This window comes from Falco peregrinus, chromosome 6 (assembly GCF_023634155.1).
Source record: "Falco peregrinus isolate bFalPer1 chromosome 6, bFalPer1.pri, whole genome shotgun sequence".
In the NCBI taxonomy this organism is placed as follows: domain Eukaryota; kingdom Metazoa; phylum Chordata; class Aves; order Falconiformes; family Falconidae; genus Falco; species Falco peregrinus.
This window is the reverse complement of record NC_073726.1, coordinates 54,764,722-54,785,153: the sequence shown is the minus strand read 5'-3', so window position 1 is coordinate 54,785,153 and position 20,432 is coordinate 54,764,722. Positions and strand designations below refer to the sequence as shown.

The window sequence follows — 20,432 nt, the reverse complement described above, 5'->3', positions numbered from 1 at the left end:
AAATGAAATCTGCAACATGAACATCAACATTTTCCAGCTGAGACTTTTCAGAATTTCTATTGTTGAAATGTTGAGATTTCAACATTTTGTGAAGAAAAAATTAAATACTGGCATTTTCTGAAAGACAGAAGCCCCAAATTTCAGTTAGATCTAACTACAGTTTTTACTCATACTTGGAAACTGCTGGAATCAGCAGGTGACTGTCTGCAAAGGGAACAAAAGGGCCAAAGAGCAGTCAGCTTAAAAACTTTGTATCATTATTGACACCAATATATCTCACTTTAAAATATTTGCCTCAAGATAAGACAGATTGGTCTCTCGTTACCAGTATCTCAAAAATATGCCTATTTCAATGCATATATTTTATCTCACAATGTACAGATTCATTGAACTTGCCTGTAAAACACTGACTTAGTGAAAATTTTCAACAATTTAAGCTTTCCCCCCTATGCTGGGCACATAGCAGTAGGTTAAAAGTATTTCCACTGAGTAACGTAAGATACTTGCTTCTGCTTACAGCTCAGTAAGCTGTCTGCAGAACAGGGTCATCAATGTATAAATGAATGTATGTATAAAAGCAAATATTGCTAAAAATGCAAGTTTTTATTAATGCCCAGTATTCAGTTCTGTGGTAACCTCATTAAATGACAGCTCTTTTTTAGGTTAATGTTCTGTACTGTCTGAACTGAGTGTTATTACATTTGATGGAAACAACATAGCCCTCTGTAATATGGCTTCCTACATTTTAGTTAAGTTACCAGCATAAATTATTGTTGCTCGTGTTGAAAAATGTCCTGCTAATCAGGTAAGATTCTTGCATTTCCACAATAATTTTAAGTTTCTTAATATTTTTGTGTTATAGGTATGAAATTCTGCAAAAATGTCACTTAGAACTTTCCAGTAGAAGCCATACCCATTGAAAAATGTCAAGTTACTTAATTTTCAGGGACCATGATTAATCATGCTGCGTAGATAAAAAAAAATATCTCAGTTTAAATAGTAATTGTTATATTATGTTATAAGGAAATTAAAATGCAGGTTCCTTTTAAATTGTCAAGGGTGACACAACTTCTGAATCTGCATGTCTTCTTTCAGGCTCTCCACCCACAAATCTTCTCGAGGACTTGAATTTGTACTTTAAAATATGGTTAAAATACTAAAATATTTTGAATAGTCACAAAAGTATTTTGTAGTCATTTTAGGAAGGTACTAATGAGTTCGGGATTAGTGTGACAAGTTGTTCTTTGTAGTTGTCTAACTCTCTGTATTGCCTACAGTGGGGATCCAGCCACTTTATTTTTAGACTGCCAGTTTAGTCTCATCCTTAGAATCTGTACATACATTTCCTTTACATTGTCCATAGTTCTAATTTATGTAGCCCTTGAACAATTGGATTGTATTTCCATCTCTGGTTTGCGGGTAAAGTTCCTGATGAGGATCTTCATCGGGCTTTTTCCTTCCCACCCCTATTTGATCTTCTATCTACTCTCGCTGGGCAACTGCACACTTGATTTTTAAGTCCTGAGTCTTACACTGTTTTAGAGGTTTTCTTTTAAATTGCTCTCTTCACTGTTTTTTGGTTGCAGTCTAAAGGTGTGAACGCAGCTCACATTTAGAAGTCTGTACCTGTAGTTCTTTAAAAAAGTTTTTGGAAGGGCTTTGTGGCATATGCTGAATCTTCCAATGCCGGTAATGAGTTGCTCTCAATGGTAAAGCTGTTTAGTTAAAAGCCAGCTGAGGTATGGTATATATGAGCTGCAATCTTGTGCAGAAAGATGCCTTGGTAAAATAGCAGTGATATCAAAGTTAAGGCAGGGGATTTTATTGGCATGACCATTGTATTTCTATGTATTTTTAATTCAACTTGTTCAGGACATTGTGTTATCTTTTCTGTGTTATTTTCCACATTACCCCCTTTGATTTAAATCTTTAACAAGTAAATCAAGTTTCCAGAAAGAGTTCATAGAAAGTTGCACTACATTAGCAGGGAAATGTGTATTTTTTATTATTTATAACAAATATGCTATATTAGTTTAATTATGAAGCTGATTGTAGAAGAACTTCAAACACAAAGAAAACAGGCAACTTATTTTTGCTAAATAAGAATGCCCCTAGTTATCATTGCACTTTTAATCTATTTTTCATGTTTTCCAGAGTGCAAATTCAATAAGAAATCTAGTGAGTACTTTTTTCTTTTACTAATTATAAAATACATTAATATTGCACATATTGGAAAAAATCCTTATAGCACTGGTGCAGTATTAGAAAAACAATAGTAACTAAACTTGTTGGTCACTTTTCTTTCAAGGTTCCCCCTGCAAGCACTTCAGGACTCTGTTTTAAGAAATTAAATGTAACAACATGCACATATAAAGTACTTACCAATCGTTTAGCAAGCAAAGTAAGTATATATCACCACTATATAGCATGTGCCCACTTAAAAGATAGCTGGAGAGCTATTCTGTTGTAGAATGCAATAGACTAGATTTATAATGGATGTACTACAGGATTAGGATTACTTTTGCAGTTCAGGTTCCCAGTAATTCATGGTATGCTAGAAGCAAAAAAATATACACTTCTGATACCATGCTTCACTTCTATGTCATTTAGCCAAGAGGATTCTTCAAAGTTCTTTTGAGATTTTAAAGAAGCTGCAAAAGCATTTATAGTTGAGACCATATTTTCAAAAACCCTAGAACCAAACAGAAATGTTCCAAGACATGATAAATCCTTAGGGTGCCTTTCCTGCTAGTCAATAACGGGTTAGAACAGATAATTTTGAATAATTGGGAGGGTGGGGTTTTTATTTTGTTTTATCATACAATATGTGATAAATAAGATTTATTGTTTCATTAATTACAGGCCTTTCTGTATCATTGTTTTATCTCATGCCTAATTATTTTACAGTTATAGGAAATATCACTGATGGAAAGCTCTGTGCTTTAAGCACTGTGACTGTTATTATATGTGGTGGAGGTTGTAAAAAATATATTTTGCCATAAAATGTAAAGATGTATAAAATACGTCTTTGGAACCTGTTTTTATCCCTAAAATGTATTTGGTTTATTTTAGATAGTAGTGGACTATGTAATTCAGTCATTACCATTTTCAAAAGGAGGACTCGGTATTCAGGATACTGGTGCAATGTATGTCATTAATACCCCAGCTGGAATTAGCATCAAGTGGGCTCACATTACAGACATCATAGATATACAGTATGGATTACTCTAACACATTAATGAAGACAGAAGACCTTTGTGGTGAGGCTGTGGTGGAAATTTTTTTCTTATTTAATAGTATTCCATTTAAAATTTACACCTCCCTTTTTTGTCTGTGAACTGCTGTCCTCATAGCTCTCCTTGTAAGCCCCATTAGCTACACTGACAATCCTATTTGAGGTGGGCTTCTGAAATTCTAGTAATTAATATAATGAATCAATAATTCTGTTTCAAAGCACTGCTTGCTAATAAAGTTTGCAGAGCAAGTAATGATCATTGTATCTAATTAACTTTTAAAAAAATTACTGATCTCTGCCTGTGTTTAAGGATATTGTTGAAGTCAAGTAAAGGGGAAAATTTTCAATGGAAAACTGGTTGCTGAAGAAGTTCAGATAGTGACAGTATATTTCAGTGATTATGGGAGAAAATGGCAGTGACAGCTTATTGCTATGCAAATCCTGGTAAAAGGTGTTTCTTGGGAAGGGTCCAAATCCCCTGAGCATAGTGAATCTAAATTCAGTTCTCTTAAGGTTGGATCTAGTGTCCAAAACTGTGCTGCAGTGTCCCAGACTTAAATTACAATGATAGTAAATTTAGCATGTTTTAGGCTTCCCTGGTAGCCTTTTTATTACTCTACCAGTATAAATTGCATAGAAATGTGTAAGCAGGCATTTTAGAGTTACTTTATTCTATCATAAATGTTCATTTTCTGGTGCATTGTAATTTTACAGAATCTACCTTATATTGAACAGGAAAATGAACTTTTTATAATCTTTTAAACCGCTTCTACTTTTAAAAGCAAACAAAACAGTTCAGATATGGTTTATATACGCATATAAACAAAGTGTTTAAAATAAATTGCCGTATTCTGTTTGAACAGAAGGAAAGTTCTAGACCTAGTTCTGCTTGTTTTGCTAAGCCATTGAGCCAACAACTAAAATCACAAGTAGAAAGCTGGAACTGCAGTGGACATAGAGCTCCATTTATAAATTCAGTTGACTAATTCTCACAGGTGAGCCTGATTGAGCTTACCTTATCAAGTGCACTTTTCTTTCCCAAAGGAAGTAATGTGGAATGTTTGTTTGTGCTTTGAATATGATGCTCTGTTTCCAGGAGTGTGTAATGGAGACCCTACTGATGACCTGAAAATGCAAATCAAGACAATAATTACAAATATGGAGGAAATTGAACTCTTCATTAGGAGTTGAGAAATTGAGAAATCACTTGATGTAACAACCAGGAGGCCAGTAAGAAACTGTACTGAAGATAACTGCATATACTGTATGGAACTGTTAAACAGAAGCATTTTCATCCCTTGTCACAAGAAAGTGAGTACAAAGATCAGAGAAATTCCAATTGCAAATTAAATAAAAGGTGCATAGTTAAGAAAAGAGTGAGATATATATGTACATTTGTAATGTTTTCTTATTTTCATGAGTTTACAGCTGGATGGGTTGTGTAATACGTCTGTCATGTTGGCTTCTAATACTTTTGACATGTTGTCCATTGTAAAAACACATCTGTACGGATCCCTGTGCTATTGCGCTGCTTCTTAAATTATTCAGCAGGCAAAGCTCAAAGGAGAGACACCAATTCATCATCTCAACACCAACACATTCCAAAAATTATTTTTATGCTTGACATTGGTCACTAGAATGGAAAGCCTCATGCTTCTGCTGCCTACAACAGCAACGCATACAGTCTGAGACTGATTGGACTAAAGAAATTTCCAGTGAAACAAATGTTATGTAGTCACTATTATGTTAACAATTTGGTAGCATTTCTCACAGAAATCATTATAGTCCGTTTATGGACACCATACTTTCTAATGGGGATATAGCTGTAGCACGCAAACTACCCCTAGAGGTGGGTAGTGTAGCCCAGCTGCTTCCTAGAATGGGAAATGAGAAAGCCCCAGATCTCTTGAGGTCTGACTTACTTTTCCCACTAAATTAAAAATCAGGATTAATTGCTCAAGCGGCCCTTTCTTTCTCAGAGATAGATGTGTCCAGACACCTTGGTTTGTGTTGTGTTACTCTCTGGTTTTCATGACAGACAAATGCTGTTAAAGGTACTGCAGGCAGCTGAGCCCCTTCCTTCAAACTCCCAAGACCTCTCCTCACTCTCCCCAGGTAGAAAAAAAATGGAGGGAGTTCTTCTAAAAGGAAGGGGTTAAAGAGGATTTTTTTTTTTAAAAAAAAAAGATTAATAGATATTTGCCACAGAAAGTTAATGGGAGGGAGCAGTGGTAAAGGGTTTGGAATCAAGAAAGGGGAGAGAGTAGCACCAGTGGGTAGCAGGATGCTTTTCATAATTGTTTTAACATATCTCATTTAAAAATAATTAAAAGAATCTGAATAGTCAGAATTCCTCTTCATATATATTCCCAGGAGGACTCAGCCTCAGATACAGTGCAATTGCATCTTTTCCTGTTTTTTAGCAAAACCTGGCATACCATCAAAATTGCCAAGAATCTGGTTAATCCATTATGAAATTTGTTTTCCTTCATATACATGATGGTGGCAGAGCCAGAGTAGATGGAGTGTATTATGCGCTTCACAGGCATGAAGCAACTGTACAAGGATAATAACAGTCATCTGTCTAATGAACTTCATGGCAGAAATGAGTGACAGCTTGAAGATTTGCTGAAATCACAGGGACAGCTGGGCTGCAGCACAGTAGTGAACAGGCAGAATGAAACAAAATCTGACTTTTCCACCTTGTTACAAGCTTATGCAAACAAAACCAGAAATAGATAGGTTGCATCAACTGCATTTAGACCCAGTAATGTAGGCTATCGGGTCCTATAGACACAGAAACAGAAAACTTGGTAATAATTTGTTCACAGCAGGAATTTATGGAGGGTATAGAAGCAATGTTTAGCTGAGATCGTTGACTTTTAGCTGACAGAGCTATAATGTAAAAGTTCTTGCAAGTACTGTGACAGTTTCATTAGGACAGTGTTCTGTGCCTACTAATGAGCATACAAAATTCTGGCAGTTTAATTTTGCAGAATGCGTATTCTGAACAAAATGGTATTTTTTACTTTAGACACTGCTTGTGATTTTTTCCCTTGCAGCTGTATTATTTCTTGTAATTAATTATTTATTTTAATTATAGAAAACTCTTTTACTGTTAATTCTCAATTACAGTACGTTCCTAGGTGTCACCACAGGAGTCTTGTGAGAAGATGTGGATCAACAGTATTTTTTTTTGGAATTATGAGTGTGATGCTGTTTCTGCATATGTGGCTTTATGCAACAAGTACAACATCTGCATTAAATGGAGGACATCTGATTACTGTTTTAAGCAAATAGCTATGTTTTATACCCCAATGTGGCATTATACTGCTGCAGTATTTAGCGATGAGTTAAAAATATATTTCTTTCTATTGTTATTTTAAGTACCACCTTGTTCTATCACATCATTAGTAAATCAGGGAACAAGATCCTAAGATGTATTGTTTTAGTCAAAGTTCCATGAATCAGTTTTAATCTTGACTGAATGAGTTACTTACCTAAAGTACTGTTAAAAATATAAATGCATGCTTTCTGTGATACACTCACTGTTTATCCAATGAAATGCTGAAAGAATAACAGCAATACTCAATGTCCTATTTTTATGACTTGCAGCACTGAGCTGTCCTGAGGGCAAGGAATACCAGCCTTGTGTGCAACCCTGTGAAGCTAAGATGTGCTTGAATAAATGGTTTAACGAAGATTCTCCCTGTTTCTATCTAAGGGAAGACTGTGTGTGTAAAAATGGCACTATTCTCCATAAAACAGACTCTGACCGCTGTATACCAGAAGAAAAATGTAGTAAGTGCAGCAGGACAGTGTGGTTTGCAGATGTGCTAATATTAACTGCAGCTCAGTGTAAGTGATGTTGAAGTTCTGTATCAGCCCTCAGTAAGTGTGAATCTTGTACAGCTCTCTTCAGCAGAGTCTAGTTTATCTCAAGCTATCACAGTTTGTGCTTTCAGTTCACTTGGATTCAAGACCCAGTGCTGATGTACTCCTGTTAGGGAAAAATTATAGTAATTCTTTCATAGCTCTCAGGCTTTCTTTCCTGGAGTACTCAGGAAGGAACAGCATGGGCAGGTTCTTTCCCTTGTACTCATTATTTATTTTCACTCATAGCAAAGCATTTGTTCATTTGGAGTTTATAAGGTCATCATCTTTTCTTGGATTCCTTGATCATAATGCTGCACAGCAGTCTTATGCGATAATTTTATGCAATTCATAGTTGCTTGCAGGAAACCTGCACTCTACTTGTTGAAGGGATGTAATGATTTTTCTCTCAGCATGTACAGATAACAAAGGACAACCCCGCTCTGCTGGGGAGATCTGGAATGGGTCCATGAGAAGCTGTTGCATGTACAACTGTTTAGGAAATGGAAGCATTGTTGCTGTAGAACATGAATGCAACGAGGATCCATCCCCACTCTGTGAAAGAGAAGGGGAAGTTATTGTCCATGTCAGTGAAGAGAGCGCTTGCTGCCCAAAGGAAATTTGTGGTACGTACCACACTTGTTTTCAGTAACTTCTCTGACAGATGACAATCTTTAGACAGGGTTCAAGGTAACATTTTTCAGAAGTGATTTTTAGGTACTTGTGGGTGGTTGAGCCACCAAAGTAGGCTTCTTTGTAAGAAGTGACTCACTGAAATAATTTTCTAAGTCAAACAAATCTTCTGTTAAAAATGAGTTTTTAAGCTCTTGGGTGGAATTTCAAAAGAAATTGATAAATACGTGATGATAGAAGTACCTTGGTAATTGGGGCAGTCATCAGAGCCTGTTCACTTTTCTTATTAGTGCTTTGGTGTCAAGAGCAGTATCCTCTGACCGACTGCTGTTTCCCAGAAGCATTATTCTGTAAGCTGATCACTGAATACTAATATTCTGTCTAGCCATGGTTGTTAGAAAAAGGAATAAATTTATTTCTCTGAAAATGTTGAGCAAAAGACACCTACTTCTTCATAACATCTTCAAGGAAAACAACAACAAATGGTCCAGCTGATAGACTGCTTTTGCTCATTAGCTAAGCTACCTGTAACAAACACTGTCCTGTCAATTTGTTTAGGGAATATTTTCACCGGGTCATCTTAGCTGGCTTCATGTGTAGGAAGCAGAGCAAGTAAATACCTACTCGATGAGGGATATAACTGTACTTGCACAGTGCCACATGAATAGAGCTACACCAGCCCTGGGCTGAGCTTGGAGATCTACATGATGGTATGGAGTACACTTTAAGCTGACTAGGGCTGCTCTTAGTTTATGGTGCTCTATAACAGATGGTATAAATATCTTGAGCTATATGACTTGCACTTGCATCTTTCAAATATGTTAAATTTGATTGGTTTTTATCCCACAGAATTCAACATGTCATTGTGTGATGCCATTATTCCAACATGCAAACTCAATGAAAAATTAGTCATAGGCTACCACCCCCTGTCCTGCTGTCCACAGTACTGATGTGGTAAGGGAAATACAAAAATACAGTTACTGGGACAATTTCCACACTTGTACTATGTATTGTAAGAAAATTTGCCTTACAAGTTGTTTTGTTAACAGAATGGGACATTGTAAATAGCACCAGGCCACAATTTCCAATACATTTTTGTGTTTGTGTTCTGTGTCACTTTTGATTTACAGTCTATTTGTGGTATTTAGTTTTACTGAGTAGATGTAGAACTTATTTTCTTTATCTTTTTAGTATTGTTTCTGTGACTCTTTTTAAAATAGTGTTTATTTCATATCCTATAGAATGTGATCCTTCAGTTTGTTTCAAGGCTTCCCAGCTGGACTGCAGAGAAGATCAATTTATTGTTGAAGCAAAACAGGAAGATCCCTGTTGTTTCTCTTATCTCTGTGTTAAGAAGCCTCTGATATCTTCATGGATAACTAAGGAATAGTTAAGTATTTACAAAAGCAGTCTGTAGTTCCAGAACTAATAACTTACCAGGAATTTTTGGATAGGTCAGTGGGACTTCACACAGGTCAGGCTGACTTTAGCATGAATTATTCTTGGGGTTTGGGATCTTTTATTTCCAGCATAACTTTGAACATCATACTTGATCTTTGTTATGGTTTTGTATTTGAATGTCAGTCCATAAAAGCTGTTACTGTTACCCAGGTACCAAACATAATATGACTTGTTATATAATCTGTTAAAAAGAATTCACATGCTAACTTTTTAGTATGTAAAACTTTGTAAATGTCTGGGGTTTTTTTTAATTTAGTTTGTGAATCCTGTATTAAGCCTGTTCCCTTGTGTAATGAAGGGGAAATTCTCACTGTGGACCTTAATACCATACATTACTGTTGTCCTCATTACTACTGCAGTAAGTGTAATTGTTGTCAGTTCAGTATCTTAGCAAATTTGGTAAAAATGACAGGCTGTGTGTGTGGAGAATGGTTTGATTCAACATTTGGGGTGAGCTTTAGACAGAGATTAAGAGATCAAAAAGAGGGTGTCTGCATTTGAGATAGGTTCAAAGTTCTTCATGTACTCAGTGGTGGTGTAACCAACCCAGTCAAATGAAGTCTGGAGAAGTTATTTAGTACATCAGACAGCATATAGCTACTTTCAGGGTGATCTCAACACCAATACATTAATGTGGAACTGAATCCCATCCTTGGGAGTATAAATATATAATTTTTCATATAATAAAACACCTGTAATAAAATAGCTTCTATGTTGTTGTTCCTCTGTTGTACCATTCATTAGTGTTTAGGCATTTTCTTTGCACTTTTAGCTTTTAAGGGAAGGAGTAGGGCAAGGGTTTCAAATACTGCGAGGCTGACTGCCATTTGAACAATGAGCAGCCAGAAGAAAAATATTGGCAGTGTAATGTAGTCTCTTTGGTAGCTTCGTGAAGCACAGAAATTGTGCTTTATGTTCTTAAGTAATGTCTACAAGTGTAACTGCTTAATTTAGATTAACTCTTGTCCTGTTGCAGTCTTTGCGTAATTTTAATGAATTGAATTGTCTTCCAGTAAGTTTGGATCTTAGCAGTTTTTGCTTCAGGTGGTTCCCTATTTTGTTCCTTTCTTTTTCCTAGTACTTGCACTTAGGTGAAAGTTTCTGCAAAGGTGTTTGGCACTGGTTTTGCCACATTTTGGCAGGTAGAAAGTTAGATCTTCATATGTGGTCTTCTTTCAGAGTCCCAGTAAGCCACCTCCAATAAGGCAGGCAGGTATCTTCTTATTAGAATCATTCCAGGAGGACAGTTGCTCTCTGTTGTATAGAAATGTGCTTTACAGCAAATTTTAGCTGGGAGAAAAAAAAACATGTTCTCCAAAAGCTGTGATTTTATTTGTCTTTAATACCGGCTATCAGCTTGAGTGACTCTGAAGTCGAAACAATATTAAATGATTCCTGTGTGATGTTTTTTGAAAATCTAAACGTGCTTTAAGGCAATTAACACAATTAAAATTATTTAAAATGTCATTATTTTAGAAGTAGTTTATCAAGAGAAATATAAGCTGGAAAATTCAAAGGAAATTTGATTAAATTCTTACATGTCTTTTCCCCCCACTTAGTTTGTGATGAAGATCTTTGTTCTGAGCCTCCTATGAATTGCACAGATGACATGACACTTGTGGAGAAAAAAATACCTGGGCACTGTTGTCCAGAATGGCACTGTGGTAAATATTGTTTTATTCCTTAGCCACTGCTGTTAACAAAAGCTAATTGATAATATCAGTTAATAAATAAATTATTATTTATTTATTATTTTTATTTATTAAAAAAGTTAATAAATAAAAACTAACACAGTTTTCTTGTTCTCAGAACGTAGCTGTGAAAACACTACTGTGCTGACCTGTAGATTGGTAAGCACTGTCCTTTAGAGATATTTACTAATGGTGTGCAACTCCCTTACCCTCTCCCTTTCCATTCCTTGTTTCAATCAGTTGTAAAGGGTGATGAGGCTGAACTGGGACAGGCTGGGACTACCTCCCAGTCCCAGCTCAAGCGTGTAACTCCATCAGGTGTCTGCACAGTGTTGTCAGCTATTCTTGGGGAAATTTCACTTTGTGTGTTGTAAGATGTCAAAAGAAGAAAACCAACTGTAATACTATTCTGTTCAATGTTGACTCAAAACAATATGCTGGAAGGTTTTCCACGTAAATAATTCCCAATTGTTTTTAATAAGTAATGAAGAATGAGCTTTATGATCTTACATATCATCTGGAGAAATGTGTTATTTTGTTAATCATTTATGGTTTTGATTAAAATGATTTAATATTATTGAATTTAGCCAATATGAGAAGTCATAAATATTTTGCTTCTCACATACTTTCTCATAATAGGGACTGGAATCTGGAAAATAATTATGAGTGAATGTTCAGACTCCCGTTATTACCACAGTGACAGGGATATTTTACCTATCAAATGCCAGTAGCTTGTCCTTCTCTTCCCTTTATATGAGGACTCCATAATGTAAAGTCTAAACAGGTGTGGCAAATTTCAATAGCTTTCACCTATCTTTTGGAAGAAAATTCATAGGACACAGTTTTTTTGCTAATATGTTTATTATTTCAATAACTTTGTATCTCCGGAAATATTGCTGTTTAGGGACTCTGCTATTCATATGCATTCCTAGAGGAAATTAAGTACTTTACTCCTCTTTAAAGAGATAAATACATTTAATAACTCTGAACGTGCTACTGTTTCTTGAGTACATTGCAATTTTTCTCTTTTATGAAAGCAGGGGTGGAAGTGATTAAAGTAATATTTTACATTTTTAGAGAAAAAATGTCTGTTTAGTACTCATTTAATTGTGCATGACTGCAAACTCTTTTATCTTTTTAATTCAGGGAGAAGTTAAAAAAATAGATAGTAGTATTTCCAGTGTTTGTGGATACATTCACTACATTTGCAGTAACTTTTCCATATTCCTAGTTGTTTTGTTTCAGTTTTTAGTAAAACGTACATGCAGAGAAAGTAGAAATATGACCACGATAACCTTGTCAAATGTAAACACCCTTTAATCTTGTTTTTATGGGTGTCCATCTACTTATGCAATTACTCTCTCATTTCTCAATATGATGCTTTGCCTCTAACCCATTTTGTGTCTGTTCTGGAGGGGTGTAGGAGTGTTGTAAAACTGCCCATGCTTTCAGAGTCAGGCATGGCCCTTCTGGTGCAAGGCAGGCAGGAAGCAGGCTGTTAACCTTAGCTGCATGTGAGTGGTGTGACTGCTATTAGTCCACCATCAACCACAACCAAGACAACATTCACATGACAGCAAAAGATCTGTCCAGCCAGCACGAGGGTAGGTGCCCAGTCTTAAGATTAGACCTCTGCTCCCTTCCATCACTCAGCTACTCTGTGAAGGCTAGACTTCAGCTGTGCTGTGCATGAGGGTGCTTGAGGTATGCTGCTATCCTGACTGCAGCCCAGGCTAGACTGCCTCTGGGAGCACAGAACAGAGTTACGGTACAGCTTGAGCATATTACTGTCCCACAGGTAATTGTAGACATACTAGTTTAATTGACAGAAAGGCTACATTTTGTGATGTGCAGCATAAATCATATAATGTACTTAGCTCAATGTTGAATATTAAAAATAAGAAAAACATATTATTTTTTTACTTCCATAGCAGGAACATCATCAATTTTAGGCAGTTTTGCATTTTGTAGCAGTTTCTTAAGATGAACTATACCTCCTCCCCCCTTGTTTGGTAATTAAACCCACAAACCAATCAAGTCTAGAAGAAGTTAGAATACTTTTGCAGAACATAGGACTTTGCCCTACTTTTGTCTTCACAGTGATTCTGTTAATTTGCTTGGGGGATTTTTTTCCCCTTTTGGTAACATTTATTTCTTTTGGTGTTAGAGAAGGATGATGTGTGCATCTTCCAAGAGGTCACAGTACTGAATCCTGGACAGTCAGTGATTCAGTACTTGGATGGAGACCTTTGTGACACTGTGCAGTGTTTGCAAGAGAAAGATCAGAACATAGGATACAATGCTATGCATTTCACAATGGTGAACTGTTCCCAGCAATGTGAAGCTGTGAGTATTCCTAAAATACAGGAATAATGCAGTTTGTGAACACAACTACACAATCAGGATAAAAGTCAAAGCGAAAACTTTTGCTAGTCCTGTTTGCTCAGCCAGAACTTGAGAACTTAACAATGATGATATGTATTTTCTGTCTCCAGGTTTATTTTCAGAGGCAATTTCTAGCAGCATACATAATCATATCCATCCATCCATCTGTATATTGTTTCTCTTGGTATTTTTAGTTTCAGAAAACAACGAATTTTCATATACTGTATGTTTATAAAATGCTTTTTTTTTTTCTCCTTTTTTTGCTTTCCTTTCTTTCCAGCATCAAATATGTATTCCTTCCTCCAGTCACTATACTTGTGGTACTGTCAAAATGTGTCCTGTTCTTTTCATACTAAGAATGGAACACTAATTGTGTATGAGGTAAGTGCCTCTAGACAGAGATAGAAAATAACTATAATGATATGATAAACATGTGTCTGACAGTCACTTCTGTGTTAACTCATGCTGTGAGTCTTGCTTCATATGATAGGAAAAAAGTGTGTTTACTTAAAGACCTGCCATTTCACACTGGGTGAACACCTTATTTAATTTTATTGGTTGTACTATTTTCCATAAAGATATGCAAATGTCATCATTTACTTAAGGCTGGATATGCTCCAAGTGCAGGGTAGGGTTCAAATTGTAACTCCAACTCATACACTGTCCATTAGTTGCATTGGGAGCTTCTGATTCTACATCAGGACTACTGTGTCTCCCTCTTCCCAAGGCCACTCTTCTCATCCTGGTTTCAACAGAAAGGAAGTGTACAAACTGAAGTACAGGGGTTCAGGATCCCGATGATGTGTTCCAGCATCCACATACAAGGGAATTCAAATGTGGCCACAACTTGGTTCATACCTCCCATTGCTTTTGGAGCAAAAGAAACCATCAGACTTTTTTTCTGGCACAGAGCCTCTTCATTCTGCACTAGGACACCCATGCTCAGCAGCACGCTGGAGAACAGAGCCATGGCTCCAGGGAGGAGTAGCCACCGGTCATTAGAGGACGGTCTTTCCCTTTGCTCCCTTATGGGCAGCCTGCAACAAACTCTTCACTCCAACAGGTACCATAGTGTGAGGGCACCGCTTTTACAGACATTCAAGGTTGGAGGTAAAGCTGAAATGTTCTATATTTCCTGACAGTGATTTTGTTTTATATATTCAGGAAGGAAGCACCTGGAGCTCCAACTGCACCAACTACAACTGCACAAAGGCTGCTGCAGGGGCTATCATACTGGGATCAAGTGTTGTCTGTCCCCCTTTTAATGACAGGGAGTGTACCAAGGTTTGTACTTTGGGTACTTTGGGTGAGGTAAGTGACAATAACTGATCTGGAGATTGGCTTACACTTGACAACACATGCATACCTCATGCACTTTCTTTAAACTAAAGAAGTGGTAAGTAAAAACATGTAAACGAGCAATTCAGTCTTGTTTGCTGTGTTCCTGTTTGCTTTTTGACTGCCAAAATATCTGTGAGAAGTATGAAAGTTAGTTTTGGGTCTTAATGATGACTGCTTTTAAAATATTGTGGAATTGGAAGTATGCTTGACTACCACTATAGAAAGTGCTAACCACTGTGTCTGATTTCTGTTTGGAATTGCCAAGTTCATAGTACACATTCACTAAATAAATTGGATGAAGCAATTCAGAAATGCTGCATGTAAAAGTGGGCTATATTAAGAATTCCCTAAGTTGTGCAAAGATTAGAAAGATGGCAGAGTGTATATAAACTTTATTATCTCTTAAACTAGACTTTGTATAACATATCATAAAATAACTGTCACACCTGAAAGACTATCTACCTACTTCATATATCTAAAAATGTAAATTTGGCATACTTATATAAACTGGTTTGAAGAATGTGGATGCTTTACATACATTACATGTTTGTTTACAATTTAATTTCTAACTTAATACTTCTCTAATTTTGTAATATTTCTTATCATTCTTGCACTTGCAGTATACCATATATTTAATATAAGCTACAAGTAATAATAGAGCAAATATACATGTAGAGAGGCTAAGTACCATTGCTGCCTTGACTACAGATTATAAATTTAGCATAATTTATAGGACCTTAGCATAAGTCCTACTTATCCATTCCACTTGTTTAAAAAAGTCCTTATTTCTTCCAATCCTGAAGAAAGCATTTTATCTGAAATTAATGCCTTTCTACTTTTACGTTATGCTAGAGTTTCTTGCCTGGAACTCTTTTGTCACTACCTATTAGGATCTTTTCTAAGTAATAATGATTACAATTTTAAAGAATGGAGCCCTAAAATTAACTTCCTGAATCGATCTGACCTGTTTTTCAGAGGTGACGACCATAGACTTGAATCAGTAGCCAAAGAGAAAGCTCTTCTGACAGGCAGCTCAAGCCAATTTAGGAATATGGATTTAAAGTGCTGAGTTTAAGTGCTTATTTAAAAAGTTATTGAACAACTTATTACATATTTTTTTCTGTAATGGGATAAAAAATGCATGCTAGCATGAGAAGATGGAAGCTTAAAAATGTCTTTGTCTGGATTTTAAGAGTGCTATTTACGTTCAGTTGTCTGGTTGATACACAGTTCTAGGTTATGCACTAAAATTGTGGGTGCCTGTTTCTTGCTTGCATCCATTCTGACAGATTCCGACAGCCTCTCCCCCCACGCCGCTCTCTTTTAAATGGCCATTTTCTTCACATCCATACATTTTTACTTTCTAGCTAACAAGTACATTTAGCAGAAACCAAAACCAAAGACTATAATTGAGAAAAAGAATGATTCTGAAATTCTGCACTTTTAAAAGTGTGTATACATATATATCTATATTAAATGTTGTAAAGACCTACTTTATTAGGTATTAATTTTCTTCTTGACATATGATCAGTGTAAATCCTTTTACATCATCAGCAAAGTTACACATACAAATTTTTTAAACTATCCTCATGGGGAAACAGATGGTAGTGGATGATATGAGAAGATGCTTATAGAAACTAAGTGGTTTATTCAAAGGAGACTAGATGAGATCAGATAAGCAGTGAAAAGTCAATGTCAAAGGCTGTAAAGAATTTGTGAACCAAACCTTCAGCTGATACATAACTGTGTAATTCTCTTGATTTCAGTGATACTGTTTTGTATTAGTTGGACATCTTTAAAACCTGAAATGTCTTGAGATATAATTCATCTTTGCATTGGGCACAGTCTTTTTTGATATATTCTTTTTTATTTTCCTAGAATGGAGGAATTGTGCAGATGTATAATGATGGCTGCTGCAAGACCTGTAAGTGAGAAGGCTGCAGTATGTGCTAGTTTGGTTTTGTTTTTGGAAGGCTTGTTTTTTAACTTCAGTTGCTGGGACATAAAGAAGGGAAAAGCATGCAGTCCACCATAAATCACATAAAATGTTTATCGTTACCTAACCACTCCTATTAAAAGGTCTTGCTTCATTTTGGCTGCTGACTTGGTGATTTTTAACATTATTGTTCTGGAGTGTAACCAAATCTTTCCAAACATGACCCGTGGAAGATGAAAAGTTATCTTGATTAAAATAATGAAAACATTCTCTTTATTGCTAATCTGACTCTAAAATATTGCCTGTATGATTTTCACCATAAAAGATAAGGATTTTCCCCCCTGAAATTGATTCCGAATTCGATGACGTTTTGAAATACATCTCCAAACTTACCAATTTATTTTGTATCACTAGTATACTAGTATGTATTTTCTAGGGCCGAACTACTGGAATAATTTTTTCAAAAAAAATCCCAAATGAGGAAAAGTTATAGTAACAGTGATGTTAGCAACCCTTATATAAAATTGACTTTTTAATATCTAAAAAATACATTCACATTTTCTGAATATGTAACTGTAAAATATGAAGAATTGTGATGCAAGATTATTATAAAGGTTTCAAAATTTATGCAATTTTAAAAGCCTTTTGAGAAAAAACTGATTTTATCTGCAGTTTTGACTGGGAAAGGTTTTATTATCAAGATATATAATTATGCATACATAAAACACTGTTGTGTAAAACTAATTGTGTAGAATGCCACTTGTTGAACACCACAGAAAATCCTCCCCTTTTTTTGGCCTTTTCATGTTCAACATTAGAGTCCAAATATATAAACAAATTAGTCTTTGGAACTTTTTTAGACAAACCTGAACAATATTGAATAGGAAGTCACAGAGTTATAACCATATATTGCACAGTTATTAAATAAAATTCAGAAGTGCAATGTATTGTAAATAATATGGTGATTTTAAAAAAGAGGAAATTTTAATATTTACCAAATATGGAACAATACTCAAATTTCCAACTTATGCAAAGCTTTGAAAGTGAACCACAAGTATTGTTGTTCTATTGTATTCAAAACAGAAAATAAAAGCTGTCTTAATACAGCATAGTATTTTTTAAATGAGAACCAGCATAGAAAAGTAACACACCAGAATTGTGCTAAAATCTTACTTACTAGTCAATATTCCTTCTCTAATGAGATAAGCTATGTTGAAAAATATTTAACTAACCCACCTCCCCAAATTAGGCTGACTTTATTTAGAAAATTAGTCTAAAGAACTATTGGCTACTGGTTTTCTGTTGACCAGGAAGATTTTTAAATTTGGCCATATTCTGTGGCCTCAGGAAAGGCATCGTTATACTTCAGAAATACTTGCTGAGGTGGCTGCTAAAAACCCAGAAATAATTCAGAGAATTATATGCTATTTTATTTCTATTTTCATTTTGTTTTATTTTTAACTAAAAGCATGTGCCCTTGTGGTGAAGCTGTTAAAAAGTACTTATAAAAAGAGCTTGCAACACCTTGGGGTTTTAATGGGAACAAATAATCTTTCTGAAAGAGCTTGATTCAATGCATGCAACATGAGTGCACATATTTAATTCTTACCTTGCCATAGACAGAATGATTGCAAAAGTTTGGTTTACAAGGAAGCATCATTGTAGTTTTGTGTTAACCAGGAAAGTAACAAATCTTAGGCCATCTTTAGTGAGACTTGAAGCAGCTGCAGTTTCTAAATTTGAAAGACTAACAGGAAAGCTCATAATCTTTTGCTAAAAGAAAAATTGCAGCTGGCAGTGTAAGAATTAATGAAATGTCATTTATATAAAAATGTTTTTATTTCATGAGAAACTTATATTCCCAATGATTCTGCCAGGCTCTGGGTTGGGTCTATTCCCTCTGCAATTAGTCCAGTAGTGTCTACTAATAGTATCAATTCTGAACCAGGTATTACTTTTTATAATGTATTTTTTTTTAATAATAGTGTAAGCACCGCTTGATATATGTGTATAGTGGTCATCAGCATTAAATGTTAACATGCAGTTAACGGTGCTGGGCCTGATACTGAGAGATGCTGATCCCCTCTTGGCTTCCCAAATCAGCGGTTTTCTAAAGCCTGGTTAGGGTTCACTGCTCCAGCACCTGTCAGGATTAGGTTCATCCACTTATGGTACATGCTACTGATGGTCCTTCCTTCGGTTCATGTCTGAAATTAGTTTTAATACATGAACTTACTGTACAGGATAGTTGTAATACAATATGTTACTTTAAAAAACATCATCGTCCTGAATACTGTTACCAAGGGATTCTAAATCTGATCCCAGGTCTCTGAATTTAATGACTGAACTGTTTTTGTCTTGAATAGAGCAAGAGTGTGCATTACTGCCTGGTCTCACCTCTGCAGATACGGATTTACATTTTATTTCTTTGTAACAAATAACATGTTTTACAAAGTCATGAAAATGTTGGGGGAGAAAAAACATACAATTACAATCCTGCGTTAATAAACACTCTTTACACCAGAAATTACAGAATGTTACAGAACTGTTGTATTAAGATCATAATTCTTTGTTTTTAAGGATAGGTAAATCACAGAAACTCCTTACTCAAATAAGGAGTGAATAAAAAAAGCATACCTAGTACTGAACGCAGATCACCTCGACAGTTGAAAATGGGAGAGAAAAGTATAGCACCGGAAGTTTCATTAGACATCAGCACCTTATATGTTGAAATGCCATATACCTCTCTCTGTGACTTGTACAAGTACACAGATTGCATAGGCTAAACATATTCATGCTGGCAAGTGCTTTCTGATGGAAATATCACAGGACTTGTTTTTATTAAGTGTTGCTGAGGAAGGAAAACCAAGATGCTTCAGGCTAGCTAAGAGCTTCCATTGTACAGTGATCTGCTAGCTCAGTAACAGAATCTTGTTTGATCCTGCAATGTGCAGTTTAAAATCTAGCTGTACTCTGCGGCCAGCCTAATTTTTAAATACTCACTGGAGCTGTGGTTGCAGAATAACTTGGTTACTCAGAGCTCATTTCTCTTATAAAAGTGCTCATAAGCTTCTGGTGAACAGAAAAGTTGTTCTTTTTGTGTACACCCAACTATGAAGGCATGTGCTGAAGGTGGAGAAACTCATTCTTAATAGTGCTTATTATTTTATATGCTGTATGTCCAGAATGGTTGTGTAGCAAAACTAATAGATTATTTTGATGGGTAGTGAAATAGGACATCTAAATAACTGCGGTTACACAGATAGTAATAACAGTCTGATATGGAGTGCAGCATGAAAGATTGTACATATAATTGTTTTGTGTATTACATTATGATTTTTATTATGTTAAAAATGGGTTTGCACTGTACAGCTTTATTTTTCAAATAAAAGAAAAAAAACTATCAATACTTCTCAGAACGTACTTAAAAATGCAGTATTTCCCCAATCCCAGATGCGTATGCTAACTCAGTGCTACATGCTTCAGTTCTGGTGGTAAAAACTGCACCATATTTAGGAAATATATGCATCTCTGTTTTTCAAAGCTTCCTTGAATGACATCTTTCTCAAAAAATATACTGAAATTATATAGTTCTGTTTAAATTTTAAATATTCAAAAGGGTCATGGTTGTAATCACATTCACAGCTTTACCTTCTCAAATGTTAAATTCTGAAAATTTTTTAAAATACAGAATCAAAATCTTATTTACATTCAATATTCCTATTAAAACAGAATTAATTCTAATAATATTCAAAATTACTTGAGACATCTTTTGTCTAATTGCTTATATTTGTCTTGCCATATTAAATTTAAATGTAATTTAAATTCATGTATTTTAATGTTTATAAACTGTATAGTTTAATGGGCCACTTGATAC

General features: G+C 35.4%; 1 pseudogene; it reads left to right on the top strand.

Moving 5' to 3' along the window:
* The window catches only part of LOC129784720 (otogelin-like), a 35,705-nt pseudogene extending 15,508 nt beyond the window's left edge, over nt 1-20,197 (top strand).
* The last annotated feature ends 235 nt before the right edge of the window (nt 20,198-20,432 follow it).